Source organism: Somniosus microcephalus, chromosome 5, assembly GCF_052327205.1.
Source record: "Somniosus microcephalus isolate GS21.2 chromosome 5, FLI_Smic_1.0, whole genome shotgun sequence".
Lineage (NCBI taxonomy): Eukaryota > Metazoa > Chordata > Chondrichthyes > Squaliformes > Somniosidae > Somniosus > Somniosus microcephalus.
The window spans coordinates 223,791,304-223,811,574 of record NC_140991.1 but is presented as its reverse complement, the minus strand read 5'-3'; the positions used below and the strand labels follow the sequence as shown (position 1 = coordinate 223,811,574).

The following is a 20,271-nucleotide window of genomic DNA, read 5'->3' as shown; positions in this document are numbered from 1 at the left end:
GTGTCCAGCATATGGTAAAACATGCAATAGTTGCAACAAAAACAACCATTATGCCCGTTGCTGTAAGAACCAAGCACAACAAAGCAAGGTCCATGCAGTAGATGAAAGCGACATAGAGGAGTTCTATGTAGATGTTGTGTCTGAAAACAAAAAAGAAGAAAGAGACTGGATGTTGACACTAAAAGTGAATGACATACACATTCCATTTAAATTGGATACTGGAGCACAAGTTAATGTGATATCAGAGACTGATTTTAAGAAAATTAGACCCAGACCAAAGATACATGGAATCAAAGTGAAAGTGATAGGATACTCAGGTACTGAAATACCAGTGAAAGGAAGATGCATTGTCAAAGTGACACACAAGGACAGAGAGCACACGCTAGCATTAATCGTGGTGCCAAAGGATATGCAAGCCATACTAGGTTTAAAAGCCTGTGAGAGACTGAACCTGGTAAAGAGAGTCCTCGTTGTGGAAAGCGAAGGAGAGACAGTCTATGATGAACTGAATGTTGCGTACACACCGGGTAAGCTGATGTATACAGCAGACACGTTGTCCAGAGCTGTTGACCCAGGAGAGCCCGCAAACACAGTGAAAAGACGGATGTACAAGGCAAAAGACAGTGGAACTGACTTCTACCAGAGCATGCTTGTATACCGCACAACGCTGCTCGAGTGTGGTATGTCACCAGCCCAACTCCTGATGGGACGTCGGCTAAGGTCAAACCTACCCATCCCGGAGAACCTACTGAAAACAAAAGAGGGGGAGAAAGTGAGGAAGTTCAAAGAACAACAGAAAGAAAAGCAAAAGTACTACTATGACAGAGGAACACAAAACCTACCTGAACTCCACACTGGTGACCAAGTAAGGTTCAAAGACAAAACAAACACATGGACTCAGAAGGGAACTGTCCTGAGTGAAGTTCAACCAAGATCATACACCATTCAGACCGATGAGGGTGCTGTTCTGAGAAAAAATCATCGGGATCTTCTCATGGGACCAGCCACAGCAGGTCAAGAGACTGATACTGTTGAACAACCTGATCACACAGCTGAGAACACATCATCTGAGGCAACAACTCAGATTCAAGGACAATCAATCAGAAAATCCTCAAGACACGTGAAGCCTCCTGAGAGACTCATTGAGCAAATTTAAGGACTATTGTTATAGAAGGAAGTAATGTTATCTTATTCTTTCTTCAAGTTCTAGTGTATTGACATATTTCATGTGAACACACAAAGCAAGGTTAAAAAACCTTGATCATGATAATGATAATGTAAGTTCATTAAGTGTTACAGTTAAAATGCAGATTAATACAAAGAAAACATGTTGTTAGTTAAAAGTAAAATACTTTTGTTTTAAGAAAAGGAGATGTAATGATATCAGCAAATAGAGATGGTATTTGCCTGTTCGATTATGATGCCTTAATAGCATGTTTGTATGTATTGATTGCTTGTGCCTGACCAGCAGAGGGCATGTGACTGAGAGAAGCAAGGCAGTTAGTTTAGTTTCGGTTTTGTTCTAGATGATCACTAGCAGGGTGTCTCCTGAAATGCTGTATAAAGAGTTGAACAGACTTTAGATTAAAACTCATTCTCTTTCATAAATGTCTCATCATTGAACCCACAAAGAAATCAATACACCCACTATGACGGCAGAAGCCAGAGCATCAGCTTAGCAGGGGTAGTAAGTGATCCAAAGCCATTTTCAAGCTGCCACCGCCCCATTTATATTGGGTGGCCACAGTTAAAATGGTCTTCTTGAATTGGCCATTCAGATGTTTTTCTTTAGTGTAAGATTTGCAAAATTTCTGCATTTCCCCGAAGGCTGTTATTAATAAACGGGACCCTGTGTGGACATTTTAAATCAAAAAGGGTACCCAAGATGGCGTCCGTGCCTCGTGGCAGAAAGCCTGTGAGATTTTAAAATGGACTCTGCAACGCAGACAGCTTGTGGAGAAATCAAAACCCAAGCTGCAGGCTTCTGTGAAGAGAGACTTTGTATTTTGGAACCAGACAGGGCTCTGAATTATGCATTAGACCGAATTGGAGGCAAATCTAAATTCAGTTTAGGCCTATAGTTAAGGCCATCAAGCAGTCTACATATATTATCGGAAACAGATTAACAGAGTCATCGAGGCCGGACAGGCCCATCAAGGAACTTTCAGGACAATACAAGTCAATTATCAGGCCGGTAGATGCGATTACCGGCCATCTAAAACCAGTTAGTATGGATTGCTACCATTATTTAAAATAGCCCGCCAAGATTAAAACAAAGAACTAACCTGATTTGGCATGCAGATAAGGGTTTTCGACGAAGGTATAATTGAAGGCCCTCGGGTAGCAATCGGGGGTGCCACTCCGAGACATTCTTGACCCTTACTCAATCTCTCCTCAGCGGACAACCCTCTCATCCTTGAATCAATCTAGTGAACATTCATTGCACTGCCTCTAAGGCAAGTATATCCTTCCTTAGGTAAGGAGACCAAAACTGTACACTGTACTCCAGGTATGGACTCACCAAAGTCCTTTATAATTGCAGCAAGACTTCCTCACTCTTCCTAAATCTGCCACTACTGCTTCCAGAGCTGTTATAGTGCTGCTCCCTGCCTTAATGTATTGTCAAGAATGAGCTTTATTTTTTGGCTTCTTGAAGTAAGAGTGTTTTTTGAAGCTTCAGTACAAGTTTAAGAATGTTGTTAGAATTTTAGATTTAGTGATGAAAGCCTTGGCCAGCCTATCTTCAGCCACTAGCAGCTGTTCCCTACAATAGAGTTTTAATCCCCCTCTTCCCCTAACCTTACACATGGTCTATGCCGTCTCAATAGAGGCTGCACAGTCAAACGGAGACCCTGCTACAATATAATCCTTCATACCCACTCTTGTTTTCTCTGTTCTTCCACCTACTGCTTGGCACCACGGTGCTACCCACTTTACCATTCGCTCCAGGGAAGACTACAGAGGTGCTGGACTGTTGCTTGGGGTGCTGCTGCCATCTTAGCCGTGGCACAGCACACACTCATTCACAGAGGATGAGCCTTTAAATTAACATGAAGACTGATTTGCAAATCACAACCTCTGGCAGGTACAAATTAAACTATAAACTTGACACAGTTCTTCAGGAACTGGCACTATAAAAATCCTGCCCATAACCTTTAAAAGCTGAAGAACTTCTGGGTCTCTCGTGAGGCTTCCATTTGGCCTGCTCCTTTAACATTGCAGCTGCCCCAGGCACCATCAGGACTTCCGTTCACTTTCTTCATTGCACCCAATAGACTTCCTGTAGCAACAGTCAAAATCGCTCCTCTGTATGGTAATGAGGGTCTACTGGAAAATCAAAATCACACCTTGTCTCAGTGCCCCCTGGCATAGTGCATTTCCAGTTGCTCCTAGATAACACTTGTCTAGGAAAATTGGTCCTCTAGTCTCCAACCTCTCCCTTTCATTTCCAGCTTTTTTGGCATTCTCTATTTTATCAATGCTACTATGGTCATTGCCCAGTGAACTTCCCACTCTTGTTTCTCCTAGGTATTGAATTTATCATCCTATACATTTTTCCTCCGAACCCATTTCCCTATTCAATCCCAACATTCGTCATTTTGTTTAAATGTTGTGTTCAATTTATCAATTATTTAGTCTAAAGTTGTTTCGAGTAAATGATAAATTTATCATGAATATCTGGAATGATAGCACAACTAATTATTTAATGATGATATGATGAAAATTCTTTCACTCCCCCATTAATAAACAAGACTAAACAAAATGCACAGTTCACTTCACACGGAAAATATGAGTAAACGGTTTTCCTAAGAATCAGTGAAGCATGTTGAAGAGAATCTAACAGTCAAATCTTAATGGACTGTGAACAGATTAATTCTACTTAAAGCAAATATTGTACCTTTTACTGGTAGTTATTTATTGATAGTCAGACAGTTATATCTGTGTTCAATCAAATGTTTATAAATCAGCTCCTGGGTGTGTATTTGCTATGTAGTCAAATATACCATAACTGAATCATCAGACAGGCAAACATGATATTGTTTTAATGATAACACAGATTAGAACAAACACAGGCAATAATCACTCATCAAAACCCATTTTATTGTAAGTTAATATTGAAGTAGAATGAATTTTCAGCTAAATTTTACTGAAGTTTTTAAAGTTTGTACAACACTATGGGGAAAAAGGGAAAAATGCATATTTGATTATAAATTAAGCTTAATTCCATGTCATCATTGACAAATTCCAATTGAGAGCATAAGTTTGATAAAAGATAATCCACCAACATTTCAAATAGATTTATTGGGAATAAAACTTTCAAAATAGTAATAAGAAAAAGTCCTTTAGCAAAACTGCATAATCTGACTCCAAACCAGTGATACTGATTTATGGGGATCATTTCTCCCAGCATGATGCAGATGTGCCAGGGCTGGAAATCAAGCTGAGATCCATTTCATTAGATCCCTGCTTGACTCGTGCATGGCACTCTTTTCTGGGTGACCTTTAATGTTGGCTTAAAACGCCCTCAAATAAAATGTGTGAGAGCGTCATTCAAATGCTTAATTTCAGGTTAATGTGGCTCAGAGAAAGCCTTGCAGAATGTTCCAATCTTCTCACTAAGCGTGCACTGTGCACTCAGTTTGCCCATATAAAATGGGCAATAAAGGTGAGTGAAATTCTGATCTTTAGAAAAGTAAATACTGTACTTAAGGCTGTAATTTTTGATTCCTACAATCTAAGTTCTGAATATGAGAATTGTTATTGGCTGTTCCTCCTTCTTTCAGTTTTTTTTTTGAGAATAAGAAGTGGATAAAAGGAGGGATGCAAGGCAGGTTATCTTGCACCAGAGGTGGGCTGCCTATACCCACTCTTACCCATGCAGCCATGTCTTCAGACCCTACCAGAAATATCTGAGGAAAACTGCTTTCATGGGCTGAGCTTCATCAGGGAGGTAATCACAAAGATGTGCAAGCTGCTGGAATCTGACCTACAGACAACTTTTCCATCAGGGGTGGTATTGCCAATGAGAGTCAAGGTCACCACAACCCTGAACTCTTATGCCTCAGGCTCTGTTCGAGTTATCTCTTGGAACATCAGCAACATCATTCAATCCACCATGCACAGATACATCAAGCAGGTTAGTGATGCATTATTCGCTAGAGCAAACACTCATTGAACCCAGGTTGTCCATATTATCTATATAAACCAAGGAAAGGGCTCCTTGTAGCTTGAAGTCTTAAGTCCTAGATACATTTTGTTGATCGTTTTACTTTTTCAATATTTATTGGTTGAAATCATGCTTTGCAATATTATTAACAAATACATGAAATAGTTTGTTAAATAATAGTGCACAGCATAATTTCAATCCATATTTCATTTTAAAGTATGACCAAGCTGGACAAACTAAACCAATGAATGCATCAAAGTGACAATATTGCACCAATGGACTTATATTTTTGAATCTACCTGTAAAGCAACATGTTCCATTTGGCTTTCAATTTCATCCTTGCATTGTGGTGCTGTTTTGAATGACTAATTGGGGGTTAAAGTGGATAACCCCTAAAAACGGGCATGGGGATCGCAGTGTGTGATTAGCCCATGGCCAATGTTCCCGCTAAGCTGTGCGGCCGCGCAGCGGCATGGAGGTCCCGCAAAGGCCACTCATCAACTTTTAAATGGAAGAAACCACACATGGCCAAAAATTTGAATGGGCCACGCAGCCAGTTAAAGGGACTGTGGTGTATGTAACCTGTTCCACCTTAAGAGAACTACCTTAAGAGATGTACTACTTTCTCTTGGCTGCTGTATACTGTAATACCGGTGGTGACCACACCAGTATATAAGCGTTGTGTAGTGATTTGCTGGGCAGTTCAGCCCTGACCTCCGAATAGTAAAGACCTGTTAAAGTTGTTGGCCCAGAAATTCCAGAACGGGGCTTGCAGCGCGTGCAAGCCCCGTATTTACACTTACCCCGCGCTACTGCCGATCAGCTCCAGGGACGCCTGGAATTGGTGTTTCCAGAAGAAGAATCCCGGGCAGCGTATGACGTCACGCCGCCCAGGAGTGCAGCCAGCGCGAAGTCAGGAGCGTGCAGTGCAAGTGAGACACGCCCCTTGAGGTCTCAGTTTCACTGGACACACCCCCAATGTTTCTGTCAAGCTGCTAACCATTTTTACATGCAAAGCAGCAGTTTAAATAGGTTTTTGGAAGTTTTTTGAAGATTTTGGTAACTTTCATAAACTTTTTAAAATGTTTACATTATTTTGAGTAATCTGAAGTAGTTTTAAACAGAATTAAAGCAAATTAAAGACTTTTAAAAGCCCTAAAAGAATTTTTTTAATTCCATTTATTTATTTAGCAATGTCGTCGTCATACGTGTCTTCACACTGTTCCCTTTGGGGAACTGTATGAAGTGGTGGAAGGATTTATGGCCATGATTAACGCTCATTCCGTGACCGTAACCATCTTTGAACCAGGCATTAGGGCGGTTAGTCCTATGGCGGGAGGGTTTTACGGGCTCCCACAAGCTATACAAGGAGGGGGGGGCCACCCACACCCACGGACGCAAATATCCCACTGGATGTCAACCCAGAATTTAGAGCCGGAGCTCCGACTCCACTTGCCGGGACTGTCTGGAGCGGGGTTCGAAACCCTACCCTGATCTGGCCCAGCGGCGGGGATCCTACCGCTATGACAAAGGCCCAATCCGATTAGCAACGTGAAATGGCAGCATAGGGCTCCAGTCACGGGGAGGGAAAAGGCGCAGGAAACGTATGGGTGTCACCTTTTGTGCGGAGTGGGCCTTTTGCGTAGCAGTAAGCATCCCCGCCGCTGGGCCAGAAGGAGTAGGGTTTTGAACCCCACTCCAGACAGTCCCGGCAAGTGGAGTCGGAGTTCCAACTTTAAATTCTGGGTGGACATCCAGCGGGATACTTGCGTCCGTGGGTGTTGGTGGCCCCCCCCCCTCAGATGGGTTGTGGGAGCCCGTAAAACCCTCCCGCCATAGGACTAACCACCCTAATGGCTGGTTCAAAGGTGGTTACGGTCACGGAATGAGCGTTAATCACGGCCATAAATCCTTCCACCACTTCATACAGTTCCCCAAAGGGAACAGTGTGAGGATACGTACGATGATGACCTCTTGCGCAATGCACCCCCTTGGACCCTCAGTCGCAGATGCGAGGGGGCAAGTTGTGCAATTGTTAAATTTTTCATTTTATTGACATGTAAAATGTTGGCCCAGTAATTCCCTTCCAAATGCGCGAGTACGGTCGGGGTACTTACGCATCTGGCTGGATGAAATGCCGGTTTTCAGCATGCACAGTGCATGTGGGGAAAACCGGCATTTCCTGTCCTCTGAATGAAGGGGTTCAGAGGCAGAACGCGTGCGACTGCACAGGCAGCGCGTGCGCAGTATAATTCGCCGCTTTCATTAATGCTTTCAGTGAGGTCAAGTCATTACAAGTTACACATGAAAAAAGCATGGGTACAGTTGCTCCAGAGGCTGCGGAGGAAGATATTTATTATCGTGGAGCTTCTGAAAGTATGTATGTCTGTATATATTCCTTTGCGTGTTATGTATATATTCCTTTACTTATGTGTATGAATGTATTATTTAATTATGACTTTCAGAGAAAGTAACTTATTGGAAAATCATAATTAAAAACATACATTCATACACATTAGTAAAGGAATATAAAACATACATACATATACGTAAAGGAATATATGTGGACATACATACATAACTCATTCTCACATTCCATTCACACAGCCACAATTGCTCCTTCTACCTACCGTTCTGAAAACCCTTTTAAAAAAAAAAAATTTAAACTTTAAAACTTACTTAAAATTTCTTAAAATAACTTCCCTCCCTTTCCCAAACAAAAAAATTGCATTTCAGAAGCTCCACGATAAAATGTTTCTTCCTCCGCAGCCAATGAACCACTTTACACTTGCTTTTTTCAAGTGTAAATTCTGAGGACTTACCCTCACGGATTTCATGAATGAAATCTATGAAGTTCACTGCGCAAGCGCTGCCTGTGCAGTCGCACGCGATCGAGATCTGGAAATGCCGGTGTTCCCCGCATGCGCTATTCATGCTGAACGCCGGCATTTCCAACGGACAGAAGCGTGAGTAAGCCGACCGTACTCACGCTTCTGGCCTGGAATTTCTGGCCCATTCTTGTTGTCTGTGTCCAGTGATTTATAATAAGCATAACTGGGACACACAGACTCAACAGTGGCGATGAGTCCGATCTTACCCTGCGGCAGTTTTACATCCAAGGCAGCTTCGTCCTCAGAACGGGCGTCGAGAAGAGGCATCCGCCCTCATCATCCTGCTGAGCACCACATCGCATGGGAGGCATCGAGAACCCGGGTTAAAAAGAAAAATTCTGACCACGAAGCCCTCCATCAGCGACAGGCAGTGATCATCCCTTCTACCACAGTGGTGGGTAAGCCGATCAGCGACACGAGCAGAAAGTCGGCCGCGTTGGCTGTGGAGTGGGGGAGGGAAAACGGAGGAAAAAGGGCGGAGAACTCGACCGCGGCCGGTGAAAAGGGCCGGGCTGCAATCGGGGCCGAGAGGCGCAGCGACTGGGGCAGCGTTAAGGCCACGAGGACCGCGGAGAACTCAACCGCAGCCGGTGTAAAGGACCGGCCTGCAAGCGGGGCTGAGAGGCGCAACAGCAAGGGAAGCGTGAATGCCCACGGGAACCGCAGGGGAGCAAAAAGCAGCGTCGGGGAATTGAGAACCGCTGGGGAGGCGAGAACGGCAGCAGCACAGCAATCGCCATTGCAGCCAGCGGGGGAAGAAGGCAAACGCGGGAAGCCGCCATTGTAGTCGGCGGGGGAAGAAGACGAGCGTGGGAAAAACCGCCAAGCGCGGGAAGCCGCCATTTTAGTAGGCGGGGGAAGAAGACAAGCGCAGGAAGCCGCCATTTTGGGAAAAATAAAATTTAAAGAAACTTGCAAGGATGCCTAAACATGGTAACATCAATGCTTTTGATAGCGATGTCGAAGATTGGGCCACGTATGTAGAACGCATGGAAGTTTATTGTAAAGCAAATGAGGTACCAGATGATAAGAAAGCACTAACCTTATTAAACTCAATGGGTGCGAAGACATACGGGCTATTGAAGCACCTTGTATCACCAGATAAACCGGCGGATCAGACTTTCGCGAATATTGTTACTGTCCTGAAAAATCATTTAAACCCCACGCCGCTGCTGATAGCGGAACGATTTAAATTTTACAGAAGAACGCAGCTGAAAGAAGAAAGCAACGCTGAATTCTGAATTGAACTGCGTAAGCTATCAAAGTACTGTCAGTTTGGAACAGGACTAGCAGATGCGCTGAGAGATAAATTTGTGTGTGGATTGTTAAAAGAAGGAACACAAAAGCGACTGCTCGAGGAGAATGATCTTACGATTGATAAAGCTGTCACTATTGCAGCATCGCACGAAGCCGCAGCGAGAAGCACTGCAGAAATGCAGCTAAGGTCATCGGAACTCAGCACCAATCAAATGGCCTTGGGTGCAGTAAAGTGTTGTCGTTGTGGAAAGACAACGCACGATCAGAACCAGTGCTGGTTCAAAAATCAGGAATGCAGAAAATGTGGCAGGCTTGGTCACATAGCTAAAGTATGCCGTTCAGGAAAGAAGACCAGCAACAAAAAGTCACCGCAGGAAAAGTGCAGAAAGGTACACAAGGTGACAGAGAACAGTTCGGATGAACAGAAGTCAGATTCAGACTCCAGCAGTAAGGAACTGGGTTGTCTAAGAGTACACAATGTGGGTAATGAAGCAGACCTCCAAACTATCTGGGTCACACTTCAGATAGCAGGAGTCCAAGTGAAGATGGAATTGGACACTGGATCGGCATTGACGGTCATGAATAAGCAAGATTACAAAAGGTTATTCCCACATATTCCCCTACGGGATACGGAGATTGTATTGAAAACATACACGGGGCAAAGAGTATACCCCATCGGAAAGATAAAGGTAAAGGTGGTCCACAAGGGCAAAGAAAGCCGAGGAATGGACTTATATGTGCTACCTGAGGGAGGTCCACCACTACTGGGATGGGAGTGGATCAGGAGAATAAATATGGACTGGCATTCCTTAAAAGCACTAACGGTAGATTCCAGTAAAAAAGAAGATGTCAAACCTAAACGATTGTCCAGAATATTGGACGATGCTAAAGAGGTGTTCCAACAGGGACTGGGAACACTGAGAGGAATTACGGCAACCATCAAGGTTGAAGAACATGCAAACCCGAAATTTTTCAAAGCCAGACTGGTACCTTATGCGATACGACCTGCTGTGGAAGCTGAGCTGGAAGGGCTAGAACGTTCAGGAGTACTGTCTAAGGTGGACTGGAGTGAGTGGGCCACGCCCATTGTTCCCGTCATGAAGCGTTCATCGAGCAACAAGCCGGGGGAACCGGGGAAGGTTCGCATCTGTGGAGATTTCAAGATCACTGTTAATCCGGTGCTTCACACGGTGCAATATCCGCTTCTGCGGATTGAGGATATCTTCGCTTCGTTGTCTGGCGGGAAACACTTCACCAAGATAGACCTGGTGCAGGCATACTTACAGATGGAAGTTGAGGAAGAGTCACGCCAGTATCTCACGATCAACACGCATAGAGGCTTGTATCGGTATAATAGACTGGTTTTTGGAGTGGCATCGGCTCCAGCAATTTGGCAGAGGGCCATGGAGCAGGTATTACAGGGAATTCCAGGCACACAATGTTACCTGGATGATATTCTGATTACAGGAGATGATGATGAGGAACATCTTGCAAATTTGGAACTGGTGCTCACCAGATTGAAAGAATATGGACTTCGAGTTAATCACCAGAAATGTGAGTTCTTTCAGAAGCGGATCTCGTACTGTGGTCATGTCATTGACCAGGAGGGGCTTCATAAGTCTCCTGACAAGATCAAAGCTGTTGTGAAGGCTCCCGCTCCAGATAATGTATCACAGTTGAGGTCATTCCTAGGGTTGATTAACTATTACCATAAATTTCTGCCAAATTTATCCACGGTGCTGCACCCGCTGAACGCTCTTTTGCAGAAGGGAGTACCATGGAAGTGGAGCGAGGGCTGTAAGAGGGCCTTTCGCAAAAGCAAGGCATTGATCACCTCAGAGGAAGTGTTGGCTCACTTCAACCCAACGCTGCCTATTCGTTTGGCTTGTGATGCTTCTCCATATGGTATTGGGGCAGTACTCTCACACAAGTTGCCAAATGGCTTGGAGAGGCCAGTCGCGTTCGCATCCAGATCATTGACCTCCGCTGAGCGCAACTATGCTCAGATAGATAGGGAGGCTCTCAGCCTTGTGTGGGGAGTAAAGAAGTTTAATCATTACCTGCAGGGCCAAAAGTTTACGCTGCTGACAGACCACCAGCCGTTGGTATCCATTTTTAACCCTAAGAAGGGTGTTTCGGTGATGACAGCACAGAGGCTCCAGAGATGGTCCCTTTTCCTAGGGGCACATCAATATCAGATTGAATTCAAAGGTACAAAGCAGCATGGTAATGCTGATGGGCTGTCACGCCTGCCACTACCTACAGCGGAGGAGGCACCGACGGTTGACCCTGTTGAGTTATTTCACTCGACCATAATCGAATGTTTACCAGTCACCAATGCAAGTATTGAAAGAGAAACCAGGAACGACCCAACACTGTCCCGGGTCTACGAATTGACAGTGAAGGGATGGCCAGCACATGGTGATCCACTGTTACCGGCATGCTCAGCAAGACGAGAACAGCTGTCCGTCTGTCAAGGAACATTGATGTATGGAACAAGGGTGATTGTTCCTCCTAAGTTAAGAGAGAGAGTTCTAAAGGAACTGCATGAAGGTCATCTGGGGGGAGTCAAGATGAAAAGCCTTGCTAGGGCTTATGTGTGGTGGCCGGGTATCGACCAACAGATAGAGGATCTGACGAAAAGCTGCTCAGGGTGCCAAAAAGTTCAAAATGCACCTCCGATTGCACCGCTGCATCCATGGGAATGGCCTTCAACCCCATGGCAACGTGTACATATTGACTTTGCTGGTCCATTCATGGACTCCATGTTTTTAATTGCGGTGGACGCACATTCTAAATGGCCAGAAGTGATTAAGATGACTACCACTACCTCGGAAAAGACGATCGCGGTGCTAAGAACGATATTTGCAAGAAATGGATTGCCAGAACAAATATGTTCAGACAACGGACCGCAGTTCGTGTCAGAAGAATTCCAGAAATTCATGAAAAAGGATGGGGTGAAACATTATACCTCTGCCCCATATCATCCGGCTACAAACGGGTTGGCCGAGAGATTTGTACAAACGTTCAAAAAAGCAATAAAGGCCATGAGTGAAGATCAGATTCCACTACAACACAAGGTGGACAATTTCCTACTGGCATATCGAAACGCCACTCATGCAGTGACAAACCAAAGTCCTGCCATGATGTTCTATAACAGGAGGTTGCGGTCCAGGTTGGACTTGTTAAAACCAAATGTGCGGAGGGAAGTCGAAAACAAACAGTTCCAGCATATAAATAACAAGACCACTCGGAGTTTCGAAATAGGACAACCAGTGTTAGCCCGGGACTATAAAAATGAGAAATGGCAATCTGGAACAATTCGGGCCAGACAAGGACCCCTGATGTACACGGTAGATATTGGTGAAAATGTAATACGACGTCATGCTGACCAACTGGTAGAATCGAGAACAAGGGTCGAACCCATGGTTACGGCAGAGACAACCGTGGAAGAAGTTAGTGAACCTGAAGCATCTACCTCAGAAGTGAATGTACCTGATGATGATGTCCAATCCATAAGAGATCAACTAGATGAGTCACCCCAGCAACGAGAATCAGAGACCCCTGAAAGGCGTTATCCAACTCGGATCAGGAGGCCTCCTCAGAGACTGAATCTTTGAACTGTTTTGCATGAAGTTTTATATATATATATATATATATATGTTATTATGTTATGTTAAATGGGGATATACACTGTTAAGCTAAAAAGGGAGGACTGTGGTGTATGTAACCTGTTCCACCTTAAGAGAACTACCTTAAGAGATGTACTACTTTCTCTTGGCTGCTGTATACTGTAATACCGGTGGTGACCACACCGGTATATAAACGTTGTGTAGTGATTTGCTGGGCAGTTCAGCCCTGACCTCCGAATAGTAAAGACCTGTTAAAGTTATTCTTGTTGTCTGTGTCCAGTGATTTATAATAAGCATAACTGGGACACACAGACTCAACAGGGACCGCACAGGAAAAATAATCCGAGCGAACATTGCCCCCGCCCATTCATTGCATTGTAGGCAGCACCTTAAATTGATGCTGCCTGCTGCTTTACATGATTGCTGCATGCAGCCAGAACTGCCTGCACTGTTCATTGGCTGCACACATCAGCAGAGGGCCCAATATCGCGAGTGGCTAGTGCTACTTAAAGGCAGTCTGCACCTCTTAAAGGGGAGGTGCATTGTGGCTGCAACAAGGGCTGTGAATCATTTGAAAACTGAATTGTGCTGTGATACTTTGAGGAATGGCTGAACAAGCGAGAGAGCATGCATCAACATTTTCTGATGATGCACTGGATATCATGGTACAAGACGTGGAGAGAATGAGAGACATCTGCAGGGGGGCAGGAGGCCCTCAAGACATTTGCTCAGGAGGCAATGGGAGGAAGTAGCGGTGGAGGCCAATGCCAGGAATGTAGTTCCAAGAACATGGATGCAGTGCAGGAAGAAGTTTAATGATCTGACATGAATTGTCAAGGTGAGTGAGTTCAAATTTCAAATAGCAAATCCTACCAACTACATCACTAGCCTCATCCACTGCTCAATTCACTGCACCCCCATCACCCACCTACTAACAATCTCTATCAATCAGTACTCAACCTTTCAATTCATGCTTTACCTCACCCTCACACACTTAGCACTATTGTGAGCTTCGCACCCACAACTCACAGCTCGCACATACTCGCAGCTATTATTGCAATGACAGCCACATCATCCAAACATATTGCACAACACTCACTGGCACACTTTACTCTTTCTTGCAGGAGAAGGCGGCGCATAACAACAGCAGCAGGAAAGAACTGGAGGAGGGCAATTGCGCCTGCATGTTTTAACCCGCATGGAGCAGACAGTGCTGACCAACATGAGAAGGGGCATCACCTAGGCCGTGGCCACTGGTGTGGCTGATGCGATTGCTGAAGAGGGTATCTGCGTACCTAATCATCCTTCTCTCTTCCCACTTCTCCCTCATCCCACAATCTCTTCTGACTCAGAAGCTGCAAATGGTGTAAGCACGCACATCTTACTTTCTCCTCTCCCCTCATAACAACCTAACCCGTCACCCTTTTTCATTTCAGATACCCAAGAACTCGAACCCTTCCCAGTCAGAGGAGGGAGATGAAGAAGACAATAAAGATGAAAAGACACCGACACTCAATTTCACACTCGCAGCCACCAGCTCAGAGACTGACATTGCGCATATTTTAGAGACTAAGATAGAGGAGGGATTTGTACGTGGTGAGACACTGGGCACAAGTGCGCAGGAGCTAGGGTGGGGGGAAAGGATAGTGCAGGTGTCAGCTCACTGGAGGGCGAAGTCATACACTAGTTCTGCTGCAGAGGACTCAGATGAGGGCTTTGCTGGGTTAGGGTACAGTAGAAGACTGAAGGGTGTACACAACCAAATGCTTGGTGCACTGGAAAGCCTGCCAGAAAGCCTTTGTGCAATGTCAATGTTATGTCTGACATTGGTGATAGGTACTCGATTGCCTTGGCCTGAGCACATGGAGTTTGATAGTGCTGTTATCATTGTATTGTGTATAGGTATTCGATTGCTTTTGCCTGGGAGTGTGTGTGTGGAGCAGCCATTAAAAAAGCAACATGAACTGAACTCTGCTTACGGTCTCTGAATTATCTTTGCAAACGCAACATTTGGCGACAAGGATGGCTGAAATCTCTCTTCCACCACCTCCTCCCTTCCTTGCATTACCAGGTGAGCCACTGATCCCATGGGTTCACTGGTTACAGTCCTTTGAAACCTATCTCATTGCTCTTGGACTAGAAAATGTGAGTACATCACGGAAAAAGGCACTGTTATCCCATTGCTTGGGAGCGGAGGGCCAGCGTGTTCTTGGGACATTATGCACAGCAGACTCAATTCAATCATATGATGAGGCTGTGGCTCTGTTAAACACACACTTCTCTGCCCCACAAAGTGCCCTCCTGCGGCGATTCATTTTTAGACAGTGTCACCAAATCCCCGGCGAGCCTGTGCATCAATACGTGGCTAATTTGAGGGGGTTAGCTAGCTCGTGCAAGTTCAGTGCACTACAAGACGAGATGGTGCGTGATCAACTAAAAGAGCACACCAACAATGTGAGAGTGCGTGAAAGACTGTTACTCGAGTCCGACAATCTGTTGATGTCACAGGCAGTCAACATTGCCTTTCAAGTGGAGTCTGCAGCCGAATGTGCAGCAAAACTAGCACACACACCCAGTGACAGCGCCCTCGGCCCCGACAGCTCTGACACGGTAATGCTCGCGCGATGGCAGCAACGCGCACTACCGCGGCAACAGTGTGGAAACTGCGGATCTCGTTCACATGCTACCAGAGCGCAGAATTGCCCCGCGTGCGGCCAAGCCTGTCGCAATTGTGGAAAACAAAATCACTTTGCCAATGTCTGCCGCTCTGCCCCGGTTGCTACAAATGAACACTCTCAGTCCTCAAGCACTATAATTCACAACGTGAGCTCTGGGCCAGTAGTGGCTTTCAAGTCATGCACAATTAACCTGAATGATGTGTGCATTCCGCTGTTGTTGGATACTGGTGCCAGTGTCTCACTGCTGAATGTGGACACATTCAAATGCTTTTTCAGCTCCCTGCCACTCTCTGCGCCCTCCACTGCCCTTTGTGGGTATGGTAATTCAAAAATTGGACTAGTGGGCTCAGTCAACCTCACTGTACACTATGGAACAAAAGTTTTGCCAGATTTTTGTTTTCATGTGGCACGCCAAGGAGCTAACCTGATGGGACTGGATCTTTTCACTGACCTGGGTTTTTCTCTCTTGGACACCGGCGGGTCTGCGATTCTGCACGTCGCCTCACCGTGGCGCCAAACATGGCCAGCACTCTTCGAGGGTCTGGGCTGCCTGACTGCCTTCACTCACCAGCCCATGGTTGACTCCACCGTTACCCCCGTCATTCAGCCACTGCGCCACATCCTGCTTGCTCTCCGTGATGGGGTCACAGCTGAACTAAAGCAGCTACTGGAAGCTGGCATCATCGAACCAGTTGATGCCTCCCCATGGGTCTCCAACCTGGTGGTTGCAATGAAAAAGTCAGGTGGTCTACGCGTCTGTGTCGATCTTCGAGCAGTGAATAAGGCCATAATCCCTGACAAATATCCACTGCCCATGTCAGAGGAACTCACAGCGCAGTTCTAGGGTTCCATCCTGTTCTCGAAACTGGACCTTTGACAGGGCTATCTACAGGTTCCCCTCCACCCCAGCAGCAGGGACCTCACTGCATTTGTGACACATGCTGGCGTCTTTCGGTACAACAGGATGCCATTTGGACTTAGCTCTGCACCCAGCTGCTTCCAAAAGGTGATGTCCTCTGTGCTCGCGGGCATTCCTGGGGTGGCCATCTACCTGGATGACATCGTCGTGCATGGGCCCTCAACCTCCACTCACGACGAACGCCTTCACAGAGTTTTCACGGCTCTAGCAAAACACAAGCTCACACTGAATGGCGAAAAGTGTGTCTTTGCTGTTTCAGAGATTGAATTTGTGGGGTTTCGGTTGTCGGCTGACAGTATATCCCCACTCCAGTCAAACGTGGATGCCATTCACAGCATCCCAGAACCCAGCTCTGCAGCACAGGTTGCCTCCTTCCTTGGCATGGCTGGGTACTACCTGAAGTTTTTGCCCCAGTACTCAGCCACCACAGCCCCACTGCGCCAGCTCCTGCGAAAGGATGAGCCCTGGGTGTGGTCACAAGCCTGTACGGAAGCTGTTCGCCTCCTCAAATCGCAGCTCACGTCGCCTCCAGTGTTGGCTCACTTTGACATCGCCAGCCCCACCCTCATCACCTGCGACGCGTCCGCTGCAGTTGTGGGGGCGGTGTTATCGCAGATACAGAATGGAATGGAGAAACCAATCGTCTTTGCCTCCTGAGCCCTTAGCCCCACCGAACAGAAGTACTCAGTAGGCGAGCGTGAGGCGCTGGCGTGCGTCTGGGCATGTGAGCGGTGGCACCTGTACATGTATGGCCGTGCCTTCACCCTGCGAACCGATCACCAGGCTCTCACTGCCCTGCTATCGACATCCAGCACGGGCCACAGACCACTGCGTCTACACCGCTGGTCTGACCACCTCCGCCAATACAATTTCAGTCTCCAGTTCACACCAGGATGTGACAATGTTGTTGCAGATCTGCTCTCCCGCACTGCCTCTGCCCCAGCCCCGCTCGTCGGGTCTGACCATGTGGAACAGGATATCATCCACATGCTGCACACGCCTCTCCAAACCACAGTCTTTCTCCAGGAGCTCAAAGAGGCCTCTGAAAAGGATCCGGCCCTCTCCCAGCTGTGCACCTTCATCAGAGATGGCTGGCCTCGCAAGGTGCCTGAGGAACTGTCTGCCTACTCCAGAGTTAAAGAGGAGCTCTCCTGCTGGAATGACTCCTGTGTTGCACGTGGGCTCTGCACGGTGGTCCCAAGTGCCCTTCGTGCGCGTGTTTTATCCATGGCGCATGAGGGCCACTTGGGCATAGTGAAGCCCAAACAACAATGCCGAGACCTAGTGTGGTGGCCGGGTATCGACAGGGAAATCGAGGCCCTGGTCAAGGACTGTGCAGCCTGCCTTGTAAGTGGCAAGACTGGCCACCAAGCTCCTCCACCCCTGCAACCCCTTGCCTGGCCCTCTCAGCCCTGGGAGCACCTGCAGCTGGATGTCTGCGGGGAGATCCATGGTGTCCCCCACCATCAACGGTTCCTAGTGGTGACCTATGACCTGCACTCAAAATGGCCAGAGGTCACTGCCGTGGGCTCCGTCACCTCTCGGGTCATCATTGATATACTTGAGTCCCTCTTCTCCCGCTGGGGGCATCCAAAGGCCATCACCACAGACAATGGCCCCCAAATGGTCTCTTCGGAACTCTCCTCTTACCTTGAGAGCAAGGGCATCCATCACATACGTACTACCACCCCGAGTCAAATGGTGGGGTGGAGCATTTTAACCAGACACTGAAAAATGGCCTCAGAGCACACCTATCCCAGGGGTGTGCATTTGACAAGGCCCTCCTCCACACACTGCTGCACTACAGAGCCTCCCAGCATTCCACTACAGGGGTCTCGCCGGCATCCCTCATGCTAGGCCATGAGCTCATGCTGCCCCTTGGCAGGCTCCGCCCCTCGCTAGCTCAGAGCCCTGCTCCACCGGCTCAAGCCACAGTCGCTAGACAGCAGGAGAAGATGAAACTCCGCTTTGATCAGTCGAAGAGGGCCAAGGCGCCCAACATCTCAGTCTCCGATTGGGTCAGAGTCCGCAGGCCTCACCGCAACAATAAGATGGCGTCATTCTGGTCCTCCCCTCTCCAAGTCAGCCGCCAGCTTGGACCAGCCACTTTCTGCCTCACTGACGGCTCTTGGTGGCATGCCAGCCACCTTCGGAAGGTGCCAGCACCCCCTGATGCGGGATTATATGGACCTAATCCCCAAGCCTTACCCCCAGAGTGGCGGGATGCACATGTGGCTCAGCCAGCCAACCCTCAAGCAGATATTGTGCCTCAGCCTGCTCCTCACCAGTCCCCACTTCAGCCTACTCTTCACCAGTCCGCACCTTGGCCTGTTCGTACACGTTCTCGCCCTGGCCACCTACAGGACTTTGTCACTACATTTCATGTTTGAAATTCTGTGAGGGGGGAGGAAATGTTATGTCTGACATTGGTGATAGGTACTCGATTGCCTTGGCCTGAGCACATGGGTTTGATAGTGCTGTTATCATTGTATTGTGTATAGGTATTCGATTGCTTTTGCCTGGGAGTGTGTGTGTGGAGCAGCCATTAAAAAAGCAACATGAACTGAACTCTGCTTACGGTCTCTGGATTATCTTTGCAAATGCAACAGTCAAGGTGCGTGAAGGACGCACAGCTCCAACTTGCACAGGGCTTTGTAGGGAACTTGAAGCCCATCCTTTCCAACATGGAGCGGGTGGTCACTTCCATCAATACACCCGTGAATCCCACCATGAGACAGCATCTGATGGTTGATGTCACAGGCCAAACAGCTTCAAATTTCTGAGTGCTGCATTAGAAACTCAGACTGCTGCCTTGCAAGCTCAGACTGCTGCCATCATGGGTCTGGATACCACTGTTCAAAGCAGTTTCCAGGCCTTCACAGCAGTCCATCAGTCTGTTCTCAAACAGATCAGTAGGATTGCTGAGGCACCACCTTGGGAGAGTGGCAGCGGCTCCATGGAGCACAAACCTGCTGTTTTCTCTCAGGATGACAGCATTCCTGTTCCCACCTCTGCCACTCCACCAGTGCCCTTGCTGTTGCCTGTCAGCCAGCCAAGCCCAGACTGCTGCCGCCCATGCCGAAATGGTGCAGTCTGAAGCCAGGCCCTCTAGACGAGAGCTGCTCAAGGCAAGGCCATCTGCAGCCTCCTCAATTGAAGGTCAGCAGCCTTCCACCACCCATGCTGCAGCCACTGGGGAAGCACCTCGTGGGAGCACTCACAGGAGACAGACATTAAGAGAAAATTAGTTTCATTTTGTATGCATTATTTAACGAGTAAATTTATAAAATTTGATTTGAATGTGCATTTTCTGGTGGGTTTTTATTTTTGTGTTGTCAGAAAGCGGGCAATGTGATGGTCAGTAATAGAGGAAAGGTAAGGAATGTGGGCCTCTTGGTGAATGGGGGGTTGTGGTTGTGATTACTGGTATCGCTCATGGGTAATCTGATCACATAGAGCCCAGGCAGAAAGGTGCTTTCTACATTGCAGCCTCCCTTCATCATGCTCCTGCTCCTCAGCTTCTCACCTTATACGTGTTGGCACGATCTGTTCCCTCATAATGGCCAGGTTGTGCAGCATAATACCACACATCCTGATACCCACTCAGCTGTGCATTGCAGGGCTCCTCCAGAGCGATCCAGGCAGCAGAGGCGTTGCTTGAGGATGCCAATGGTGTGCTCTATAATGTTCCTTGTGGCAGCATGGCTCTCATTGTAGGCCTGCTGTG

General features: G+C 47.1%; 1 pseudogene; it reads left to right on the top strand.

Annotated features, from left to right (window-relative positions):
• Positions 1-4,653: 4,653 nt before the first annotated feature.
• On the top strand, positions 4,654-19,781 carry LOC147117599 (uncharacterized; annotated as a pseudogene).
• The last annotated feature ends 490 nt before the right edge of the window (positions 19,782-20,271 follow it).